The sequence below is a fragment of the Hemicordylus capensis genome, chromosome 5, assembly GCF_027244095.1.
Source record: "Hemicordylus capensis ecotype Gifberg chromosome 5, rHemCap1.1.pri, whole genome shotgun sequence".
Lineage (NCBI taxonomy): Eukaryota > Metazoa > Chordata > Lepidosauria > Squamata > Cordylidae > Hemicordylus > Hemicordylus capensis.
Genome location: NC_069661.1, coordinates 229,681,778 through 229,706,712, shown reverse-complemented (window position 1 = coordinate 229,706,712; position 24,935 = coordinate 229,681,778). Strand labels below are relative to the sequence as shown.

At 47.7% G+C, this 24,935-nt stretch overlaps 1 protein-coding gene across 3 annotated transcripts in view; it reads left to right on the top strand.

Annotated features, from left to right (window-relative positions):
- Positions 1-5,179: 5,179 nt before the first annotated feature.
- Positions 5,180-24,935, top strand: part of DENND2A (DENN domain containing 2A) — a 106,112-nt gene continuing 86,356 nt past the window's right edge. For all 3 annotated transcript variants that reach the window (XM_053254744.1, XM_053254743.1, XM_053254742.1), the window contains exon 1: positions 5,180-5,624. The gene's annotated coding sequence lies outside the window, so the exon portion shown is untranslated. The remainder of the gene's footprint in view (positions 5,625-24,935) is intronic.

Sequence of the window (24,935 nt, the reverse complement as noted above, 5' to 3'; positions counted from 1 at the left end):
AATAGCCAGCCACAGGCGGAAGGATCCGAACCAAGAATGTGGAGGGGGGATGGGCTTTAACCCTTCGCCCACATCATGGGCCTGTTTAGGATCCAGAGGCGTAACTAGGGAAAACGGTGCCCGGGGCAAGCACTGAAATGGCGCCCCCCCGCGCCCCCCCCGTCCCCCCAACATACTACATTATACTTAGGTTTTTCCTCACAAGCGCCCGCCGCCGCCGCCAAGCCAGGCCACTGACTGGCCGCCAGGCACCAGCAGAGCAATGGGGGGGGGCGCGGGCGGCGCGGAAGGGACCGCTCATGGGGGAGGGGGCGCCGACGTGCTCCCTTGACTGCTGCAGCGCTGCTGCACTGAGCAGGAAACATTTGTATTAACAAAAAAAATATATTTTTATTTTTTAAAAAAAAAAATTTGGTCATGGCGGCGCCCCCCACGTGACCAGAAAAGATGGCACCCGGGGCACGTGCCCCCCCTGCCTCCCCTATAGTTACGCCTCTGTTAGGATCCCTTGTGGTTGTTTTGTTAGGTGTGCCCTCAAGTTGGTGTAGACTCCTGGCGAGCCATGTGGTTTTCTTGATAGAATAGCAATAGCAATAGCACTTACATTTATATACCGCTCTATAGCTGGAAGCTCTCTAAGCGGTTTACAATGATTTAGCATATTGCCCCCAACATTCTGGGTACTCATTTTACCGACCTCGGAGGGATGGAAGGCTGAGTCAACCTTGAGCCCCTGGTCAGGATCGAACTTGTAACCTTCTGGTTACAGGGCGGCAGTTTTACCACTGCGCCACCAGGGGCTCTTACATACATTTCTTTCCCCCATGCAGTATGAGATTATGCCTTTCAGCACCTTTCTATATCGCTGCTGCCCGATATAGGAGGTCCCCATATTTTGGGGAACACACCAGCAGGGATTCAAACCCTGGAATGGAACTTGGAATCTTCTTGGATTCTTGGAAACTTCTGCATGCAAGCATGCAGATGCTCTTCCCAGAGTGGCCTCATCCCCTAAGGGGAATATCTTACAGTGCTCATACATGCAGTCTCCCATTCATATGCAAGGAGGAGAGCTGGTTTTGTGGTAGCAAAGTGACTTGTCCCCATAGCTAAGCAGTGTCTGTCCCTGGTTGCATATGAATGGGAGACTTAATGTGTGAGCACTGCAAGATATTCCCCTCAGGGGATGAAGAGACTTGATGTGTGAGCACTGCAAGATATTCCCCTCAGGGGATGAAGCCGCTCTGGGAAGAGCAGAAGGTTCCAAGTTCCCTCCCTGGCTTCTCCAAGATAGGACAAGATTTTTTATTTTTTTTTAATAGGACAAGATTTTTTTTAATTGAACGAACAAACTACCAAAGCATACAGTACGTTGCCAAAGCACAATTATATACAAAGTGGTTGTTTGTACATGATATATCTACAAAGATTTACACACAAGGATTTGGAAACCCACAAGGTTATGAAGTATATGCAGGTAGTACTGTAACTCGGGGGTGGGGGATTTCAAGGCACATCAGGTAATCGGTGGGGGGGAGGTTACGTCCAACGTCCATTTCCACAATTTGTCCCATTGCTGTTTAGAAGAGATACTCTTGTCTTTTTGCACATAACCATACAAACTTTTCCTGAAGAGATTTACTGTGATAGGGCTGAGAGAGATTCCTGCCTGCAACCTTGGAGAAGCCGCTGCCAGTCTGTGAAGACAATACTGAGCTAGATAGACCAATGGTCTGACTCAGTGTATGCCAGTTTCCTATGTCCCTATGTTCCTAAGCAGGGTGGACCCTGCTTAGCAAAGGGGACAAGTTATGCTTGCTGCCACAAGACCAGCCTAGGATTGTTTGCCCTAGTGCATGGGCCAGCCTTGTAAACTCCCCTTAATCATGCCCTCCATCTATCTGGCATAAATGATGCACCAGAAGACTATAAAAAAGGAAAAATAGTCACTACGGATGCATTGATTAAGGGTGGTGTTTGCCACCTATGGCTTGCATCCAATGTGCTCAATAAAGAGCGTGGTTGTCTTGCATGTGGTTCTTTTCCCTGAACTGTTCACAAGGACAACATGCTTTTTCTAAAGAGCTTGTTTCTCTGTTGTGTCAAAGGCAAGTCGATCTTTCTTTTGTAAGGCGCCAAGGCCCTTGGGGTGAAGACTATATTGCCTATTGTCTGACACAGTGGAGTCTTTGTCTCTGATGCCTGGGTCTCTTGGGCTCTGCTCCATAAAATGGATCTCAAAGGCTGCTACGCAGAGCTTGAATGTCATAGGCGTGGAAGAATGCCATCTTGTTCCGGCAACAGAAAAGTCTCTCTACACTAGTGTTTCCCAGCCCTTTTCATCCTGAGGCACACTATCTAAAATTTTGCCTTGTAATAGATGTAATAGTTACCCTGATTTCAGTGGGACTTAGTCTGTATTTTGGGACGGTAGTCAGTATTCCATGGAGAAGGAGATTTATATTCTAAAGGTTCATGAGCATTGCATTTTCTGAAGAGTATTTTGCAAGATCGGGAGTAATGGTGTAGATGGTGGGTCTTGCCGGTGTGTGTGTGTGTGTGTTTGTGTGTGTGTGTGTACATGTTCATGTGCATGTGCGTGTTTGATGGCCTGGGAGCAGACAAATGGTAACCAACCACTTCTAAAAGGGCGGCTATGTTAGTTTGTGGCAAGTCTGTGTTGAAGCACCTTAAAGAATATATTGAGGTCATTCACACAATCAAAAACTGTGTTCTACCCAGGTTTTCCTCCTACCTTGCTTCGACACAATTACTTCTATCTAGGTTTTCCTCCTAGCTTGCTTCCACACAACTGAAAATTGAGAGCACACAGCTCCCAAACCTGGGTAGAACAGTTTTTGATTGGGTGAATGACCTTATTGTAGTGTCAGATATCATGGACCGACAGTCCACTTCCTCAGATGTGATCTGCTTCATGCATCTGATGGATTGTCCATGAAAGCTTATGAGACAAATTTGTTAGCCTTTAAGGTGCCAAAAGACTCTTACAGATCCTGCAGTTGTGATTAGTTCTTTGTCCAGTAGGTGGTGGTCATAGCATCTATTTAGGCTCTGCTATGCCATTAACCATACAGAAGAGCAAGAACCAAGTGGTGTTTTGGTCACCACTTGGTCACCTTGGTCACCTAGGGTCTGCCTAGGGTGGCAGCAGCATCTGTAGCCATTCACACTGATGCCAGAAGCCTTGGCTTGGAGAAAGGAGGAATGAGTAAAGAATGAAAAGGAGGTGATGCATTTTGCCATTTTGTTCAAATCAGGCAGGTTTCAGATGAATGAGGAAGTTCTGAGTGATGAGTACCTGTGAATTGTGTTAAGAGAAAATGAAATGATGGATAAGTAGTGAATCAATCCTAAATAAGGGCAATTAAAATAGACAACAAGGGGAAGAAAAGTGGGCAATTTTGATATTGTTGATGAAATTATGTTTGTACATACAATCCATGATGGCTACGAGAGCCAGTATGACAGTGTTTCCTGAACTCACAAATAAGTAGCAAGGAATATACCTAGGAAGAATGTGTGCACTGTGTGTGTGTGTGTGTGTGTGTGTGTGTGTGAGAGAGAGAGAGAGAGAGAGAGAGAGAGAGAGAGAGAGAGAGAGAGAGAGATTTCTCTTATATATAGTATAGACTAGGGACAGAATCTTTTCAGTGGTAGTGATGTATCTCTGGAATTCCTACCCAAAGAATCGAACAGGCCCCTGCAATTATGACCCATCTGTTTAGGTTAGCTTTTAACTTAAAATTGTTATTATGCTAGTTTCATAGTGTTTTATCCTGTTGCTTTTGCCTTTTGTTGTATTGGTGTTTTTCTTGTTCTTATAATAGCATTTCTTGTTTTTATGCTTTCTTTTAATGTAAACTGCTTTGGATAAAGATTTTTTTTTAAGCGTTGTACACATATTTAAAATAAATTGATTACTATTTACCAAGTGGTAATGTACGAAGGCCTGCATATAAACACACAAATTATAATCTGCAAGATCCTGCCGAATGTTTTGTTTGTTTTTGTACAGGGTAACTAAACATAATCAGAAATATGGAGAAGCCATGAAACTCTCTTCATTCCTTGGCAGGATATTATAAGCCATTTACCAATTGGCTTCATGCATCCTGTGGGCCAAGAAAGGAAATCTGAGTTAATCAAGGGTGGACCACACCTGAGCTTAGTGCTATTATCTCCCCACTTCTATTTTTTCACATAGGAAGCTGCGTACTGATTCAGACCCTTGATCTATTTAGGTCAGTATTGTCTACACTGACTGGCAATGGCTCTCCAAGGTTCAGGCAGGGATCTTTCCTAGCACTACTTGGGATATAGGGAATTGAATCTGGGACCTTCTCTGCATGCAAAGCAGATGCCCCACCATAGAGCCCCATCCTCAAATCAACCACCCTTCCCCATCACTAGAAAACTGTCTAATGAATCCAAAGGGAGATGCTCTTCCTATTTTCTCAAATTTGATATGTCCCCTGCTTCTGTAGAACCACATTCACCACTCCATATAATGTAAAACGTTCACTGAAAGAATAGAAGATAGGGCTTCTTTTACCCTTGTTTAAATACACAAGCACACTTGCTCAGGTATAAATGCTCTTGAGAGCAAGGCCTTACAGGGGATAGGAGAATGTATTTATTTTGGTCAAGTTTGGGAACGTTTCCAAAGGGTTTTGGGGGAGTGAAGATGAGGTGGTTAAAACGTGGGGAAATGCTTTGATAAAAGCGAGCAGAACGGAAAGGGTTAAGCACGGGCAAGGGGGCAGGTCCCCCCCCCCCACACCTCACTGAGACAGTCCCCATTGAATTAAATGGGGCATACTCCCGTGGGGGGCGGATATTGGATTGCTGGCTTTGCCCCCTCCCTGCGGGGAAAGTCCTGCAGACGCCCCTGCATTTTGCCTGCCCCCCCTCTAAAATGTTGTCGGACAGAAGGCCCTGTTTACTGGAGTTTCCCCCAAGTCTTCAAGGATTCTGGGTTTCCATGGAAACGGGGCCTGTTCTCCAGCCAGCTGCAGATTAGCTCATTGGAAAGGAGTCAGGATGGGTCAGGCTGGGAAGGGTGGGAAGAAAGACACACAGGAGGAGGGAGGAGAAAGAGGGGGAGGGGAAAGAAAGGGGGAGGAGGAGGAGGAGGAGGGTGGGATTAACATCCCAAACTTTGGAGGGAGCGAGAGCCACCGAGTCGGGGAAAGAAGTGCAGCTGGGGAAGGGAGAAACGGGTGGCTTAATTCGAGGGGGAAGCAGCGGCGGCAGCAGCAGCGGGAGGGAGGGAGAGAGGGGGAGCTCCCAAGCCCGAAACGGGGGACTGAGCCAAGGCTTGCCGTGGGACCAGCGGAGCCTTATGGCACGGAGGGGAGGCGAGAGTCTGCAGAGCGGCAGAGAGGAGGGGAGACCCTCCTCCCCAAGTGGACCGTGAGGAGCTCTGCGAACAGAAAAGAGAGGCAGGAGGGGGCAGCCAGGGCACTATGCGACCAGGGGCGGCTGCCTCCACCGTTGCCGCCGCCGCCGCCGCCGCCACTAGACTGAGGCTGGAGTCCCCCAAGATGAGAACGGAGGGCTCACTGGAGACAGCCCGGCGATTGCCAGTGAGCAGCAGCAGCACGGTAGGCACTGGGGGCGGCGGCGGCGGCGGCGGGGAGAGTCGGGACCGGATTCGCAGAGTTTCATGCCGGAGGGTTCTTCTTCTGGCTTAGGGAGCCATTGCCGGTTGCTTTGGCGGTGGTTCTTTCTGTTACTCTATCCGTGGGAACTAATGGCATGGATGGTCGCTGGGCTGGGGTGGGTGGGTGGGAGGAGAAGGCGGGGGGCGGGGGGAGGATTGATGGAGTGGGGCGGGAGGGAGTTGTTGAACTAAGTTGGGGGCATCGGACCCTCTTCCACCGGCAGTTCAGTAGAGTCGCGGAGTCTTGTGGGATCCTCCTCTGGGGTCATTTGTGCTCTCCATTCCAGGGGTTCTCAGACGGGGGTCCCCAGGTGTTGTCCCCATGGGATAATGGGAGTTGTGCAGTCCAATAACATCTGGAGACCCACGTCTGAGAACCCCTGCATCAGGCTTTCTGGAGAGCTGTGGGTATTTGAGTATTCTGCTGGAGGAAGGAGGGGAATGATGTTTGGCAGAAGTGGGTTTATTTTATAAATCAAGGGGAAGGTGTGTGTGTGTGTGTGTGTGTGTGTGTGTGTGTGTGTGTGTGTGTGTGTGTGTGACATCTATGACTATAGCTATTGGAGGAGAGGGTGAGGTTGTGAAAAGCTCCAGACTGTCATTAAAATAGACATCTTCAAGCACTGATTTCAAAATATGGAAGAAGAGAATGTCACAGATTTCCCTACCACCACTACAGTGAAGACTGGGGGGTGGGGGGGGGCTTATCAAATCCATAGGCCTGATGTAGAGGAATTGTGTGGTGGGTCAGCAGTGGAACTCTTTCTCCCTTTTTGTCTCACAAATTATGTGTTGCAAGGGATGTAGCAGCTACATTCATCAAGCATAAATGTGGCTGAAGTTTTCTCTAATTTTTTTTTTTTAAGCCAATAAAGGGGCTAAATGTAATGATCACAGTCTTGTTCCATATCTCTGTGACGTGATGCTGGGGTGATATTTACACACATGTTCCTCACTAACATTTCATTTTTAAAATAGACCTTTATTAACTTAAATGTCAAATTGGCTTATCAGTAACTTTTTTCTGCATGCTTTCTCCCTGCAATGGAATATATACAATTAGATCATGTCCTTAATATATAAATATTTGCATGGAGAAAAGGGAGAAGAGGATGATGATGATTTTGTTCAAAGAGGGAAGACTTGGCAAAGACCTTGATGAGTGCGGTGTAAAACTGGGACAATTCCTGGTTCTGTGGTGTTAGGATTGGTTAAAGAAAGTGGAAAGATTGCATGTGTCAGTTGGGAGCAAACTGTTGGAAAATATTTAAGCAAAATGCCTAGGTCTTTTTCTTTTTTTAATCGTTGTGTAATAACTCCCAATTTCTCAGCTTTCACTTAAAAATAAAAACAAATAGAAAACCAAAGTTACAAACTCTGGGGATGGGTGGGTGATGGAGAAATAGATTGTGCAATGCCATTTTGCTTCCTCTCCTGTACCCATGGCTCCTAACAACAGGACCAGAGGCCAGTGTAATTCAGAGAACAGTAGGAGACCTGGCTTCAGTCCCACATCAAAACTGGTCCTGTCTTGCTCAGATTAACCGCTATTCTTCAGCCTTGGTCATTATCATTAGACACGGTGAGTTGTCTTGCTCCTGGAGAAGATTTTTCAGCTACCATTTTAAAGTTCAGCAACACTGTCAATAATGTAGTTGGTGTGTTATAAAGTGTTCCCATCATAGGGGTACCATTTTGGATTTTTGGCCCCAGGCATACTCCAGTGTCTTGAGTGGTCCCTGGCTTCGGTTCCTCAGCTGTAATATGGAAATAATAATGGACTATCATAGAGGGCTGTTGTATAGAGCACTCTAAAAAATTTTACCCACTGGAAAGTACTGCGATTATAAATGGGAATAAATGACGCATTTCCATTGTCCAGTCAATGTTAAGGATGGTGTTTGTTGCATCACTATGGCCTTCTTGGATATAGTTATGAAGTGTTCCATAAGCTTTAAAAGCTTTAAATTTCCAGCTCCAGAATCCCAAGTGGAACAACTGAGACAGGCACATTTTTCCCCACCTAAATTATAGGGAGGGAAAGCAGTAATAAATTTTAAAAGTGGGGGGAGCCCACTCAGAGCGGAAGGCTCTTTTTCATCCTCCTGCTGCTATAGCACTCAGTCTGAAATCAAAGCAACTTTAAAAAATGTGACTGGTGCTTTTGGGCATGCTGGAAAATAGACTTGCTCCTCTTTGGCAGCATTAGATAATGCTATGACTGAGGGGTGTAGCAGGATTTAAGAAATGCAGTTTACTATTAAAAATACGGATGTGCCTAGGCTATCGACTGTAGCTCAGTGGTAAAGCACCTGCTTTGCATGCAGAAGGTCTCAGGTTCAATCCCAGGCATCTCCAGGTAGAGCTGGGAAAGACTTCTGTCTGAAATCCTGGAGTGCTACTGCCGATCAGTTTAGGCAGGGGCTCTCAAACTTAGGTCCCTAGATGTGATGGGACTACAACTCCCATCATCCCCAGACACAATGGCCACTGTGGCTGGGGATGATGGGAGCTGTAATCCAACACGATCTGGGGACCCAAGTATGAGAAACCCTTGGTTTAGATTAAACTGGCCTAGATGATCTTCTCAGAGGCTTCTGGTGGGCCACTGTGAGAAACAGGATGCTGGACTAGCTTGGCCTTGGGCCTGATCCAACAGGGCTTTTCTTGTGTTCTTATGGACCAATGGTACAATTCAGTATGAGGCAGCTTCCTATGCCATTATTAGACTGAATGCATAATTTGAAGGAAAGAGGAAACGTCTCAGATTGTTACATTTCTGTGCTCACAACGTATGTCTTATGTTTAAATAATCTGCAATACTTTCTTCTAATCTAAGGAAGAGCTTGCAGAAGTGCCTAAATGGCAATCTATCATCCTTTACAGAGCAAATTCTATGATTGTTTACTCAGAAGTAGGTCACACTATGTTCAGCTGAGATTCCTCCCAAATCACTGTGTGTCGGATTGCAACCTTAGTTTTCTGCCCGACTCTGCAGTATTGTGTCATTGGGAGATGGGGTTTGTTTATTTTTGACCCACCTGTCGGCCGATGGCGCTTTGGGCATCTATTCTCTGGTTTAGTTAGTAGCTACTGCACACATGCTGACTTCAGCCACCCATGCCACGTCTGGAGGTAGCAGCAGGAAGCCCAAGCCAAACCTGTGTGTGATGAATTTTAGTGGGCTGCTTTTGGAGCGCTTTTACAGCAGGCTCACCGCTCAGTGGTAGCGCACATGCTTGGCATGCCAAAGGTTCAGTTTCTGGCACCTCTAGTTAAAAAGATCTTGAGCAGCAAAAGAGTGGCTTCACAAGCACTCATAGCAGCACCTTCAGGCAGCATAATGCCCTGAACCTGGAGGCATTGTGGCTAATAGCTCCTCCATGAATGTTTCTAATCCTCTTTTAAACCCACCTTTGGCACAGCCCCCAGTCCCCATACCCCACAGAAGCAGATAAGCCTAAATAAGCTTGCATGAAATAACAACATATTATTCCTCTGTTTATCTTGGCTCCATTCCCCTCCTCTCCATTGGTAATCTTCCTTGTGTCTATGGGCAGGTTCACCCATAACGGCAGCACCTGAGGTTTGCGTGAGAACCTGAAACCCCATGCTGAGTGTATGCTAACCTCAGGATATACTGAGGTCTAGGGAGGAGAGCTGGTCTTTTGGTAGCAAGCATGAATTGTCCCCTTTGCTAAGCAGGGTCCACCCTGGCTTGCATTTGAATGGGAGACTACATGTGTGAGCATTGTAAGATACTCCCCTTAGGGGATGGGGCTGCTCTGGGAAGAGCACCTGCATGCTTGAATGCAGAAGGTTCCAAGTTTCCTCCCTGGCAGCATCTCTAAGATAGAGCTGAGAGGGACTCCTGCCTGTAACCTTGGAGAAGCCTTGCCAGTCTGTGTAGACAATACTGAACTAGATGAGCCAGTGGTCTGACTCAGTAGAAGACAGCATCCTATGTTCCTGTCCTGAGGCATTGGGGATGAAGAGCAGGTAGTGCTGAAAAAATCACGTGGCCCCTGCGCGATGCCAGCATACACATGGCCTCTGTGCATGCACAACGGCCATTTGCATGGTGACTGCCACGCATGTGTGGAGGCCATGTGCATGCTGGCGTTGTGCAGGGGCAGTTGGGGGAGAGAGCTGCTGGTGCACGCTGATAGTTGGGGGCAGTGGTGTACTTAAGGACATGGCGGCAAGTGCTGGAGGAGCAGGCATGGATCTGTTCTCCTCCGTGTTAGGGGATGTGAAATCCCACAGTTTTAAAGGAATGTGGCATGATTTGGATTCCAAATCACATTTCATGCACATCCCTAGATGTCTTCTGATGTCTGAAGACATCCCTAGATGTCTTCTGGTCACTCGCCTCTGCACACTTGCTGACACTCTGAAAGAATTCTAATATAGTGCTTGACAAATCCCAGGCTCCAGGGAGCTACAACACCTAGAAATTAAATCGTATCACCTAGACTGGGATATTCAGAAACAAAGTTAATTAATAAAATATTTATTTGTCCCAGGCAGCCCTCTTTCTATCCTAAGTGGGTTACTTGTGAAGGGGATAAAGAGGAGCCCATTACCCTCCCCACCAAAATGTCAGTCACTAAGTCTGGTAATTTTGTCAAGTGTCCATTTCTGGCTCCTGGATTTTTGGGCTGGCTCCTAGATTCAAGCAAAATCTGCCAAGACCTGTTCTAAAAGGTTAGAGGGCCAAGACATCCCTTTGGAGATGCTGAGCCTTCCTCAGAAAACCTTGTTCTTCTGTATATGTGTAAGAAGCTTAGATCCATCAGTTAGCCCAGGATAGGTGCTATGTTGCCATGCCCGGTAACACTCCTGTACCTCCACACTTCTCTTGCTCTTGGCATCTTGCTCCCTCCATTTTGCTCATGGCCAGGAAGGAACCATGTTAGTGTCATAGCTGCATGCAGGAAGGGAGGCATGCCCTCAACTCCTGCCTGTAGGCTTCCAGCGGCATCTGGTGGACCACTGTGTGAAACAGGATGCTGGACTAGATGGGCCTTGGGCCTGATCCAGCAGGGCTGTTCTTATGGTCTCATGTTCTTTTGTTCTTAAGGGCTAGCTAAACAAAAGGTATGAAAACTGATTAGATAAAACCTATAAAACATTCCCCCTCTGTCACTTTTGGAGAGCTGTTATGAGCAAGCACCCAAAAAAAGTCAAGAGCCCTTCAAGGTTGTTGAAGGGCTCTTCTTGATAAGAACCCCAGAAACAGCTCCCATGAGTCATGCTGGAGATCACTGCCCCCATTATAATGAAGCACCTTGCAGGAAGAATCCTGCACCTACTCCTTTGTCTGTAGGGACCCTGGATAGTGTTGGGATTCTTTTGATTCCAAAACTCATCAATCCTTTTCTTTAGAACAACTAAGGATCCTTGCTGGGATAGACCTATACCTAGTCATCCCTGAAGCTGAACCTTTAAAGCAGGGGCTCCCAACCTTTTAAACACAAGTGTACCCCTTCTAAGCAAAGCTTCAGCTCAGGTACCCCAGAGAGAGGGTGAGAGGGAAAGAGATGTGTATACAGACACATTTAAGTGTTACAATTTGGGACACAAGCTACTCCAGTCACTGGCTCGCATCCATACTAAATAACTATAACGAGTCTTATTGAAATGGGACAAGTTTACTTTTTCTATTAATTGCAATGGGCGTATTCAGAGCTAATTTTCTGAAGCCTGTCAGTCAGGCTGAGGTTAACTCTAACCACCCAATCAGGAATAGAGGAGGAGGGTCTTTGCTCTCCTCCCTCCCCTTCTGCAACAGCTACATCACTGAGGATGCATCAGCTTCAAGCTGGCGATCCTCAGGTGGGGAACAAACAGTGTGGCTGCTGCATGTGAAGGGAGGAGGGATCTGAGTTCCCCCCCAGGAGCCTTCCAAGTGGAACCCCTGCTATAAAGGAATCCTGCTTGTTGCATCCAGTGTGTGCTGCTCAACAGAAACCCTTTCCCTGCATGCCAATTGAGAAACCCTCTTTCCCCATGTGCTTGCTGCTGTAGCTTTAGAAGTATGTATTCCTCCTGCATCTAAGATGCACTACAGATAGAATCCTTTCTCTTATATGGAGTGATGTGTGATTGCTCCCCAATTCTCTGGAATAGGTGCATGTACCCTAAGGTAACAGACTCTGGCAAGCAGTAGCCTAAGGCACGCTGACTTCTTCTTGCGCCAGAAGCCTTACTGACTCAGCCACCTCCCTGCAACAAAAAGCCTTTGCCTCCTTTCAAAGAAGGATATTAGCAACTTCGTTAGCCTCACTCTGCAGACCAGCCTAGCTCGGGCGTAGTGTTCACTGGACAAGTGGGGGGGGGGTTGACATTTGTCCGCAGGCCTGGAGAGTCAGGGGCCCCACAAGGCCTGGGGTGCACCCTGCCACTGCTGCCCTTTCTGTGCTGGGTGCTGGTGCCCTGCAGCTGGGGCGCACCTGCGTGCAATTGGAAGAAGCGTGCTTGGGCTTCCTTCCCTCCTTCCTTTCTCTCCCCCCCCCACGCTTCCTCATGGCAGACTGCCCTTCACCTCTGCTCCACCCCCTGGCCACCACAACCATGCAGGAGCTGCTGGAGGAGACGCTGCCAGGCCTCAATCTGCCCCCCCCCAGTGGAGGACGGTGACCCCCGGTGGCATCATGCCCGGCTCCACGCCGTCAAGCCGGCACTGCTGCTGGCCATGGTGGTGGCCACCCTGCAGATCCCACTCTGCACCAAGCCGCAGTGCCCCCCCCCCCGGCAATGGTTGGGTGGCAGGCAGTGACCACCACATCCCTGAGCAGGAAACCAGCCTTGTGGTGAGAAACAGGGAGGGGAGGGCTTGGGTGGGTTAGGTTGCCCCACCCCCTTGCATCTGACATCAGATGCAGGGAGTGTGGCCTGGGACACATGTCTACTTTGTGTGCATGATGGAAGCCCCCTGGCTACACTTTGCCCCCCCCCCCCCCACCGGCTGCTGGGAAGCTTGCTATGCCCTGCAGCCTAGGATAGGTGTGTGATTGTGACTTGATTCCTTTTTCTTTGTCTATCAGCCCTCATCTCTCTCCCCTGCTCTTCCATGCTAGGATCCTCTCAAGTTTCTGTCTGTTGGAATTTGGTGCTGTTCTTACGGACCAGCATCCTGTAGTTGGGATCTGTGTCTTGGTCCTCTGAGAGATATCCACCTACTGGGTGATTTCCAGATAGCGAGCTTTACACAGCAAAAAGTGGTGTAAACTGTGACGTTTTGTGGTGCCGATTTAAAACTGCAGTTGAAATCTGTTGCTTCCTGCAACGGGCAAATATGGCTATTTTTTTTTTGCAATACAGATGTGACATTATAGGGCTGTAATGCAGCAATAAATCACAAAGGAAGGCATCGGAGATGTGAACGGCACCTTGCTTACAGAGCAGGGACTGCGCTGTCAAGACACAGGCAGTACGAAAGGACACTTAAGGGATAAGTCATGACACTGTGGTAATGTGCAATCTGGAAAGCGCCCTGCTCTTGTGGCAGCAAGCATGAATTGTCCCCTTTGCTAAGCAGGGCCTGCCCTGGTTTGCATTTAAATGGGAGACTGCATGTGAGCACTGTAAGACATTCCCATTAGGGGATGTGGCTAAGGCACTGGGAAGGGCACCTGCATGCTTGCATGCAGAAGGTTCCAAGTTCCCTCCCTGGCATCTCCAGATAGGGCTGAGAGAGACTCCCGCCTGCAAGCTTGGAGAAGTATTTGCCAGTCCTTGTAGACAATACTGAACTAGATGGACCAATGGTCTGACTCGGTATATGGCAGCTTCCTGTGTTCCTGTCTTGTAAATTTCTTGTTGCTTAATGAACTTATGCCTTGTTTTTCAAAAAACCTGTCTTGACTCCATTGCTCCCTTCTGGGTACCCTAACATTGACCATCTCTACCTGTGGCCCACTTTCTGGCTGCCTTGTAAAAACAGCATAGCTGTGTGCATGTTTGCACCCAATTCAAGTTATTTCCCCCTGTTTAAGCCAAAGCATAGTCACAAAGCCTGGTAATAATCATGCATCAGAGCAAATGTGGTAACAGGCTAACAGGACTGTAATGTTCTGGCACCTATGCGCGCACGCACGCGCACACACACACACACACTTCATTGGAAATTGGTAATCCTCCCATCAGTTTCCAAGATATGAGAATGATATGTCTGTGCTTTGTGGTGAGAAAATCGGTGGGTACAAAAATGGGGTACCTTGTGGGTAGAGTTGCTGCCAATCGAGCTTTAGGCATTACTTCTTTTCCGTTTTATTCTTGTTTTAATACAAAACTGACTCCTTGCAAAAACTATGATAAAAACCAGAGCTTCTGAAAATTTTTCTTTCTGTTTGGGTTGGGATCTGGGATTCACTGAAATTCCCCCTTCCTCTCCCACCCCTTCCAACCTGTGGTTGAAGTTCTTACCATGAAATACCTTCTGTGGCTCATTAAACTTGGCATGTGGAGATGGACTCCTGAGGATAAGCTGAAGAGCATTTCCCCCGCTATGGCTGCCTTTTAAAAATGAGGGCCATTAATTAACTAGCTCGAGATTTTAAACTGCTCGCCTCACCCTTTCATAGGAATGTGTGGATTCGGAGCAGGGAAAGGCTGCTCCGGCCATTATGATCTAGTTCCAGTACAGACACCTTGCTATTAGCTTGGTGACTTCCTGCCCACTAAATAGTAGTGTGGATGTAGCCCTAGAGAAAATAAGAGTCAGGAAAAAGCTGGGAGAACCTCCAGACATCTTTTTTCCTCTGCTGTATGCAGTGAAATGTACTTGCAGAAACATCCTTACAGGTAGTTTCTTCCAATGTCTCGGAGGTTAACTGGCAAATAGGGCCAGTTTCAGGTTTTAGGGGGCCCTTGGCAAATAGCCCTCTCGCAGTTTGGGGTGGACCCCAAGGGAATTGCTCTGCGATCACCACAGTAAGGCTGTGAGCAGGGCTGTCCCTATATGGTGACCTGGACAAGGAGTGCCTTTAACACCTCACCCCATCCCACCTAGTTAATTTGTCAATGTTTCCATTTTCTATCTCTTCTCAGCTCACTGCAGACAGTGCACTCAACAGCAGTGAGCTACCAAGTTCAGCTTGGAGCCCCCTTCTGATTGGTGACCTGGGCAATTGCCCGGCTTGCCCACCTCTAAGGCTGACTCTGGCAGTGGGAACAGAAGTGGTTATGGAGACCAGCTATCGGCCATTCTGGAAGGCCTTGGGCCCTCAGCATCTGCCCAATGGGGCTTACCCCAACACTGGTTCTGCTCTCACATGTATCGGAGGAGTTGCTCACAGGCTGGATCTCTGAGGGGGCTCCTGTTACTTGAGGACCATGGACCCCCCTCCCCATGAGAGAGAGTAGTAGTTACCTTGGCATGAGGGCGACTTGTCAGCAGGAGTTTCTCCAGTTGCCCCTCCCTTCTGCAAATAGTCTTCCTCCCAGAGGCCTCTGCAGTGATGCAGGTCCCTCGGGAGAAAATCCATTTGTGGATGGGAAGTGTCACATAATGATTATCTTTTAATTAAGTTATAGTATTTTTATCCTGCCAAGGGCATAGCAAGGTTGGTGATGGCCCTGGGTCAGGCCGCCAAGGCTGCCGCCACTGAGCGGTCTATCCCATGTTGCCACGCCCCTTGACTACACATCAAAAGCCATTGCTGCTGGGGATTCTGGGAGTTGTAGTCAAAAACATCTGGGAATCTCTGTTAGAGGGAACACTGGTTTGCATGCAGTGCTGCTCACAGCCCCTGCATCAGGGAGCTGACGCAGGGCAAGGGGCATGGTCTCAGTGGCGGTGGGGGGAATGCGGTAGGGGGAAGGGAATAATGGAGCAGGGGGATGAAGGGGCATCCTGTGGAGGGGGACACGAGGAGGTGCCTTGGCAGCCCTCTGGACCTCCACAGCCCAGGGACATTTGTTCCCCACCCCACTCCATTATCTCTATGCACCTGTATCCTGCCCCTCCATTACAATTGTTTGGGGTGGCTCAGAAAAACAATAAAACAGTATAAAAGAACACAATCTAGCTAAAAACAAGACCCAGTGCCTCAGCTGAGAAAGTTGCTCCATCGCCGTCTCTTCCTAATGCACACCCTCCTGCATTTTGGAGTGGCCCCCATGATGATGCAGGAGACTCTTCCATTTGCCAATGGCAAGTGGGGGAGGGGTGTCAGGAGAAAGCCGCGGCAGAGCAGCTGTACCGCTTGGCTGACCCCTTAGACCCCTTGGGCCTGCCCAAGGACTGCAGCCCTGTGAAGGAGAACATACTAGTCAGAGTTCCTAAGCACAAGTCGCTTAAAGCAAGTCCTGTTGAAATTAATAGGACTTACTTGTGAGCAAGCACAATTAAGATAAGGCTGAAAGACTGCTTATTGTGCTTCCAGGAGCCTTTTAAGACCTTGAGTGGATGTTAAGCAATCTTATATTTGTACATTATCAACACTTTGGTATGGATGCCTGTTTGAGAACATTGAAGGGAGGGCACAGTTTTTCTGAAGTGCAAAATAATGTAAAACTTTAATGTAAAACAGAAGGCACTACTCCTTGTTAAAAGGACATATACCATTCTTAGAGGTCATTCACACAATCAAAAACTGTGTTCTACTCTGTGTGTGCTTCCACACAATTTTTGATTGTGTGGAAGCAAGGTAAAATGAAAACCTGGATAAAGGTGATTGTGCGGAAGCAAGGTAAGAGGAGAAGCTATCCAGGTTTTCTTCCTACCTTGCTTCCTCACAGTCACTCCTACCCAGGTTTTCCTCTTAACTTGCTTCCACACAACCTAAAATTGGGAGCACACACAGCTCCCAAACCCGGGTAGAACACCATTTTTTGATTGTGTGAATGACCTAATAATATTTTATTTTTTATACTTTGGGAACATAGAAAATGCCCTATTACTGTCGTAAACCGAGGACCAAAAAGGCTTTAAACAAGTTCAAACCTTGTGATTATAGTGGAAGATACAGATTTCAAATAAATATTTGTGGTCTGTAGTTTTTAGGGCCCAGCCAGATGCAATGCGGGCAACCATGTTTGTTTGTGTGTCTGCCCTGTGAAACTTTGCATTTCAGGGTGAATTTATTATTTATTACACAGAAACCCTGCTTTTCAGAATGGTGTACTTGGAGCTCACTGGCCCTTGCCTGAGCCGGCACTGGCCAGACTGCCCAACATGTGCCCTGTTCAGACATTACATTACACAGGTATCTGTGCACATGTTTTGTGTAAGTGATTATACATGCATTCACTTTAAAAGGCCTCCTCAATGCAGAATTCAGATGGGAGATGTACTACTGTACATGCATTGAGCACAATGTGTGAATAGCTACAAGCATATAGACAGGGCTCTAGAAATCCACTTGCCAGCTCACCAGCCCTCAGACGAGCAGGACACTGGCACCAGTATTCCCTGTAACAGGGTTCCCCATATGTTGTTGACTACCAGTCCCATTATCCCAGCTGTAAGGGCCTATGGCTGGGGATTATGGGAGTTGTAGTGAACATAGGAACATAGGAAGCTGCCATATACTGAGTCAGATCATAGGTCCATCCAGCTCAGTATTGTCTACACAGATTGGCAGCGGCTTCTCCAAGGTTGCCGGCAGGAATTTCTCTCAGCCCTATCTTGGACATGCCAGGGAGGGAACTTGGAACCTTCTGCTCTTCCCAGAGCAGCTCCATCCCCTAAGGGGAATGTCTTACAGTGCTCACACATCAAGTCTCCCATTTATATGCAACCAGGGTGGACCCTGCTTAGCTGAGGGGACAAGTCATGCTTGCTTCCACAAGACCAGCTCTCCTCTCTTACCTCTTCAACATTTTGGAATCCCTGTTAGAGGGAGCATTGTCCAGTGCTCACAGATCTTCTCCCCTGAGTTCTGACTTCCACTGCCATTTTTGAGAAGATAAGAAAGAGTAGGAATCCTTTCTGAGCAGTAGGAGAGAGCTCCTTCTGTTTCTTACCCTCTCTATATCCCAGGGCAAAGGACAGAAGACCCACCTCTGTCTGCCGGTGTGCCTGAAAAGGATCTGAGGGAAGAGGGGATTGGTGGTGACCACAAGTAACTGCTGCTAGTGAACTTAGCCCAGATTTGAACTAAACCTGCATATAAATCTGCACATGTGTACACTGTACATGTATTTTGAACGTAACATGTGCATATGGATGTTGTCATAAGCTTTCAGAATGTTGTCCGGGCTTTTTCCCCTGGCAACTAGAGAAGGACATTCATATTTGCTTAATTATATGTCTATCTCATTCGCACACAAAACAGGGTGTATGTGTCTGCTTTTCGGAACATAAGAGTTGTGCTGGTGCATGTACCCGAAGCTCCCTCCCCTCCCCATCTTATCTCCCTGCAGTTTTTTGCTTCCAGTATTTTTCTCCCAAGATGTTCAAAATGATCAAAGCTTCGGTTCAGGAGTGGCCAGCCTGAGGCTCTCCAGCTGTTGTTGGACAACAGTTCCCATCATCTCCAGCTGTTGCTTATTGTGGCTGGGGATGATGGGAGTTGTAGTCCTACAATGGCTGGAGAGCCCCAGGTTGGCCATCCCTTCTTCAATTGACTTTCAGTGTAAAGGTTCCTAATAGTACATGACGTTTTCTTGGTGGCCTAAGAGTAAGTATTTTGTGTAACATTTTCAGAAACCAGTGTTTTTATTCCTGGTTGCCTGTTCTCTTGATTGGCAAGATCTCTCAAGGCAGTCTTCTGTCCTAGGGAAGACTGAATAGCTTGTGGTAATGTAGTGGCTTGCCTCATCCATTATTTTGTGGGTGGTGTTTGGCTTTCCATTATGGCAACTAGACTGCTGCTAAGGAACTGTGGACCCAAAATAAATGTTAAGATGTGATGAAAGAGACTTGTGAAGTTCTAATATTGGAGTAAAGGACCTGCAAACTTGAAACAACCACAAGACTGAGATCAGGCTCCTACATCTGACCTTGAGGTTCCCACCCCTGCCACTTGGTCATTGATAAAAGTACAGCTAAGAAGACCATGGTGTCTTTATAGATGCTTTCAATCATTTAGATCACACTCCTAACTATACATGTTAAAAATATATTGATGCTTCACATTGCCACCCTGAATGGTTGATTAGTAGATCAAAGTTGTTTTTATTCTAACTAGTCATCTGATCCTCAGATTCCTTACCTGTGAACTAAAAGTCACTTCCCTGGGATGTGTGTGCATGAGAGAGGCTAGCTGTTTCCTTCCATATGGATCTGGCAACTGCTTATATAGCTAAATGCACTGCCGTGAACCAGGCCGTTTTGATCGTAAACTACTTTGAACCAGTTTGAGCTGGTTCATTGACCCAGCCAATTGGCTCAACCAAAGCGGTTCGAATATCCACAAGTTGGTCCAAATTTGGTTAGGGTTAGGGCTACAGTAGGGTTAGAGTTACAGTAGGATTAGGGTTAATGAACCACACCAACTGGTCTGTGCACATGTGGTCAACCAGATCTGATTAAGGAACAGTATTGTTGTGGGCAAACTAAGCACACAACAATATGGGGATGGGGCTGTAATTCAGTGGCAGAGCACCTACTTGGCCTGCAGAAGGTCCCAGGTTCAGTCCCTGACATCTCTAGGTAGAATTGGGAAAGACTCCTCTCTGGAACTGTAGAGAGCTGCTGCTAGTCAGCATTGGCAATACTGAGCTAGCTAGACCAATGGTCTGACTCCGTATTTATGTATCTGCCTTGCACCAAGTCAGACTATTACAGGTTCATCTAGCATAGTATTATCTATATTTATCTATACTGACCAGCAGCCCTACTTGGAGACAGCAAGGATTGAAACTGGGACCTTCTGCATGCAAAGCATATGTGCTGCCACTGAACTATAGCCCTTTTTCTAAAAAGAAGCTTGAAGAATATCTCCACTACACACATTCCTGTCTGTATGCAGTCTTATTTCTCCTACCCAACTTTCCCACTCCTGCACAAAGTATCCAAGTAATCGCTTGGTCTCTTGTTAAGAGTCTCTTGTTGTCTCCACCACCAAACTACGGTTCCCAGGGTTCCCTTGGGAGAGAGAATGACTGTTAAGCCCATTTCAAGTCTCTAATGTGCTATAGATATACCTTGAAAGTCTCTGTGCTAGCATGATAAATCACCAAAAGTGCTGTGTTTTGGTATTGGCTGATGACAGGTTAACAAATGTTTGTTTATACTCTTGCGGTAATTCCTGTGGCTCTTTGCTGCCTTGAGGTTAGTGCATGTGCTTCAGATGGGTTTTGTTTTTATTGTCATCGTAAAAAATGTGTGGACTGCTTTCCTTGAATCGCCAGGAATTTTAGTAACTGGTGCAAAGTCAAACCAGGGCAAGCTGGCTTGGAATTGCCAAATTCTCTCTTCCATGGCCCACCAGTCCAACCCTTAGCTGTGTGTATGGCGTGTGTGTGTGTGCACGCACATGCGCGCGCGTGCACACGTGCATGCACGTATGTGTGCATGAATACTTTGATGAATCCTTCTTTTCTGATCTTTGGCTGTTGAAGACAAGTGTATCCACCAATGTGTTTCTATTGCAGCAGGTAGGCAACCTTGGCTCTCCAGCTGTTGCTGAACTACAATTCCCATCATCCTCAGCCACAATTTATTGTGGCTGGGGATGACAGGAGTTGTAGTTTGACAACAGCTGGAGAGCCATGGTTGTCTACTCCTGGTTTATTTAGTTGCTATGGTGGTCTTGAAGGATGGAAGATAGCCTTGCCTCTGCTAAAATGCTTCAGTGGTAACTCCAAACTCTCATTATAATAGGCAGTGCTCAAAACTACATGGGGAAAAGGTGTCAAAGGGAGCATAGCCTGACCTCTTTGCTTTTCATGATGGCCCCCTTAGCTACTATTTTCAGATAGTACCTCACGGGCCATTATTTGGCTGAGATAGGGGGAAAATGAGGTCAAGGTTGTAGGTTTCATTCAAAATCACCCTACCCTTTATCATTCAAGCAGCAGTAACAGGTACTACTCTGGTGAGATTCTTCCAGGGATGTAGCTGCAATGGAAAATCAAACTTGATTGTGGCTTGAATAACTCATAATGCCACAGTGTACCTTGGATAAGAAACTGCCCGATATGAGAGCACTCCCCTTTGTGGAATGCTGTTGTGCTGTAATAGAGAACCCAGGTTTGTACTTGACATACTGTATTTACATACGGAATTTATGACAGTCCCCTTAATATGTTGAGGTTAAATGCAAGTGATACTGTAACTGCATTTACTCAAAAGGAACAGGACTTTGAATTTAAGACCACCTCCTAATTTCTAATATTAAAAAAAAAAACCTTGGAGAAAAACTAGTCTTGGATTCAGGTAAATACAGGAGAACCTTGTTTTCTGCGGATTCCTTATCCACAGACTCATGTATCCGTGGTTGGGTAAAAGACATCCGACCTTGGCATACACAGGGGAAAAAAAGAAGAAGACATGTTGGCCTCCCGTATCCACAGGTCAGAGGTGGCTGGAAATGACTTTGGAGGTCATTTCCGGCTGCCATTTTGTTTGTTGGTGCCACAAAACATCTCCATCTAAGGGGGGGGGAGGAAAGAAATCGGCAATTTTCAGCCAATTTTCAGCCAATTTGAGAGCATTCCAGGACACAGCATGACTCGCGGGGAACAGCAAAGCAGTGTAAGAAGCTCCCCCCTTCATTTCCCCCTGAAAATTGGACAATTTTCATCCATTTTTGGCTGACTGGGAACCTAACTCCCGTGATCGCAGAGCCCCAATGCCTTAATCTTCACGATTTCCATATTTGTAGCTGTAGCGAGGAATGAAACCCCCACGAATATTGAGGTCCACCTGTCCTGTAATTTTTTGTGGTCCAGATTTTCCAAACTTGTATGCCAGCTCCCTCCAATTACAGCTTTGTCACCTGAATAGTAAGCGATTGATCAAGGTACAGGTGCAAAGATCAATCCTATTTGTCCAAATGCACAGCAAGAAAAACAAGTATCAAACTTATCAAACTTCCTGATAAGTTATGCATGCTAAAACCTCCCCTCTCACTCTGATGAAAGAGCCTCCATCTCTCAGATTTCTTTGGTCAGATCAAAGGGAAGAGAACATACAATGCCAAAGAGTACCTAAGCTACTAAGCTCGGAAGGGATTTCTGTGTAGGCTTGTTACTTTCCTGAATGGAATTCTTCCTGGAACCATCTTTTTTCCACCTTCGCCACTGCCCCTTTCCCTACCACTCACTTTAAGAACAAGCTTCTGTTTTGAAGCCTCTCCTACCCGCAACTGAGAGCATGCCAACGTTTCATTTAACAACCATATTTAGGAACATAGAAATTTGCCTTATACTGAGTCAGACCATTAGTCCATCTAGCTCAGTATCGTCTACACAGACTGGCAGCGGCTTCTCCAAGGTTGCAGGCAGGAGTCTCTCTCAGCCATATATGGAGATGCCGGGGAGGAAACTTGGAATGGGTGCATGCACGTCTGGTACTTCTGGCCACATCTGGCTGAAGATGGCAATGAGGTGGCAGGGAGGTACGCTGCCGCCCCGAGGGGCTTTGCTACAATGGAGTGCAGCAGGGAAAATGCGGCGTAAGGGGTAAGTACGGAGGAGGGGTAAGTGCACCCTCCCCCACCCTTAAGGGAGCAGCTCCGCCGCCTCCGAAAGCCAAAATGGCTCCGGTGGCTGAAACGTTTCAGAGGCTTCCATAATGGCCTCCAAAACGTTTCGGGCACGTCCTTAATCTTAGGTCTGTTTTTCCTTGAATGTTAGAACTTCAAAGATCAAGAAGCTGAAGGTGCAACTGGCTACAGCTGAAATCTTTGCAGATTTCTTGAGTGTGATTTCAGTTCTTAATTCAGTATTAAGAACCTGCCTGGCTTATGTGAAGGAAGGGGTCCCCAGCAGAGATGTGAAGACCTGGGAAAAAATGGGACAAACCCTTTTTTTGAGGGGGGGAGAGAAAACTGTTTTCCCTCCCCCCCTTAATTTTTTTCATCTCCCCCCCCACCAGGCCTTCACATCTCTAGTCCCCAACGTCAGTTCCCTAGATGTTGCTGGACTACAACTCTCATCATCCCCAGTCACTATGGCAGCCATTGTAGCTGATGATGATGGAAATTGTGTTCTAGCAAACTCTGGGCAACCAAGGTTGGGGACACCTGTACTGAGGATTCTTTACCCTCTATGAAAGAGGCCTTCTGGGAGGTGAAGAGTTGGTTCACATGCTAGAAATGGGCTTTGTGGTCTATGCCCCAACTGTTCTAGGGATGCATTAAAATGGTGAAGGCTGACGTGCAAGCTGTGTTCAGGTTGCAACTCCCACAATTGCAATACCCAGTGGCAGTCCAGGACCTCCTTGTGCTGAGGCAGGGTGTCACATGCTGCCCCTCCCTTTTTTCAAGCGGCAACAACAGTAGCCACCACTTTATTTCATATGTGTGTCTGTGCTTGTGCATACACTCCACCTCTGCCACCTCCATCATCACCATGCAATACATGTGCCCTCCTCCCTCTGTAGAGTGCCTCCGATACAGTAATGCCTTTTCCTCATTTCCTCCTCTGCTTGCTTCCCTTTTTCATTATCAGGCCAGCAGCAAATGAAAGAGGAGGCTGTGGCAGCAAAGAAGAAGAGGGGGTCGTGGTGGTGGTAGTGGTGAGGAGGAGTGATGAGAAGAGCTGTTCAGATGGCATATGGCAGAGGGAGGGAGGTGAGATGACAGGGGCATCTTGATGCTCTGCTAGCACCCCAAAGATCTTCTGTCTGGGGCACCTGCGGCCACTGATTGCATAGTCAGCCACTGATTGCTCAATCCTGGGAGATGCTGCAAGTGATTACACAATCTTTCAGCCTCTGATTGCACAATAATGGGGGAAGCTATGGACTGTATCTGTGGAACGCTTAACATTTTTAAAGGTTAAGTGTTCCGTCGAGTTGGTTCCGAGTCCTGGCAATCACAGAGCCCCGTTCTTGTCTTTGGTAGAATATAGTAGGGGTTTACCATTGCCTCCTCCCGTGCAGTATGAGATGATGCCTTTCTCACTGGAAGTAGGAGGTCACTGCTCACATAGGGTTAACTTCCACTCCTTGCTCCCAATAGACAGGAAATCTCAGGTATTTCCAGGCAGCTGAAGTCCATCCCCTTCTAGCATGCCTAGGTGCAATCCCCCAGTTCCTTTCTGTCTTTGCTCCTGATCAGACACACCTGGGTTCTGTCCAACTCTAATCTACATACATCCTCTTACTTGGTAAGCTTTACCCATTTATTAACAACTTGGTATGGACTAAACAGCGCCACCATGCTCCCCCTGACTCACATGGCGCAGGGAAGAGAAAAAAAGCCCCTACAGAAAAGGGTGAAAGGGAAAAAAACAGAACACCTTGATTTCTGCTCTGTGGCAAAGTGAACGAATTTTAATTCAAGCCATCTGCAGTGACTCACTGCAGCAGCCCGAGACCCTTGGGACACACATGGCCGGCGGGTGGGCAGGGGGAGCGGGACTCCACTCCTCCTTTCCCCCCTGATTCCGCCCACCACAGTGACCGCGGAGACACACGTGGCTGGCAGCTCGACAAGGGGGAGCAGGGCTCTTCTCCACCTGGCCCCCCGATTCTGCCCCTGTCAGCAACCACCGAGGCACACGTGGTTGGGTGGGGAGTGAGGTTCTACTCCTCCTGCCCCCCTGACTCCTTCCAGCCCAGCAACTGCATCGGACCATGTGGGGGGTAGGGAATTACTGCTCCCCCCCGCCCCAATCTGCCCCGAACAAGCGCACAGAGGCACTGGTGATAGCGCAACTGCACGCGCTTCCCCAGCTCTAGCTACGGTGGCGACTGCAACAACGACCAGAGCACAGGCTCCGGCGCATTCGCACACCACTGTGGCAGCTCTCCTATCGACTCCGGCTGCCGCAGCTTCTAGCTGGACAGCACACGTGGCTACTGGGAGCAGCAGGGACACGCTCATCGTAGTCACAGCTATCAGCAGTATCGCGGCAGTCGGCTGTTCAGCAGTGCGGCCCCAACAGAGCGAGGAGGGGGTTGTGATCCACCCCTCCCTGCCAGTCAACGGGTTCACTGCTCAGACTTCCCCGCTTCAGACTCCCGCGGACCATGTACCTCCATCACCTCAGACAGCAGCACACCTCCACTGCCGCTTCAGAATGCAGCAGGGTGCAATCCGCAGAAGGCCACCCAATCCCTACAAACTCCACAGGCATTGGGCACAGCACCAGTGAGGGAGAACACAAGTGCCACCAGGGGGCTGACAAC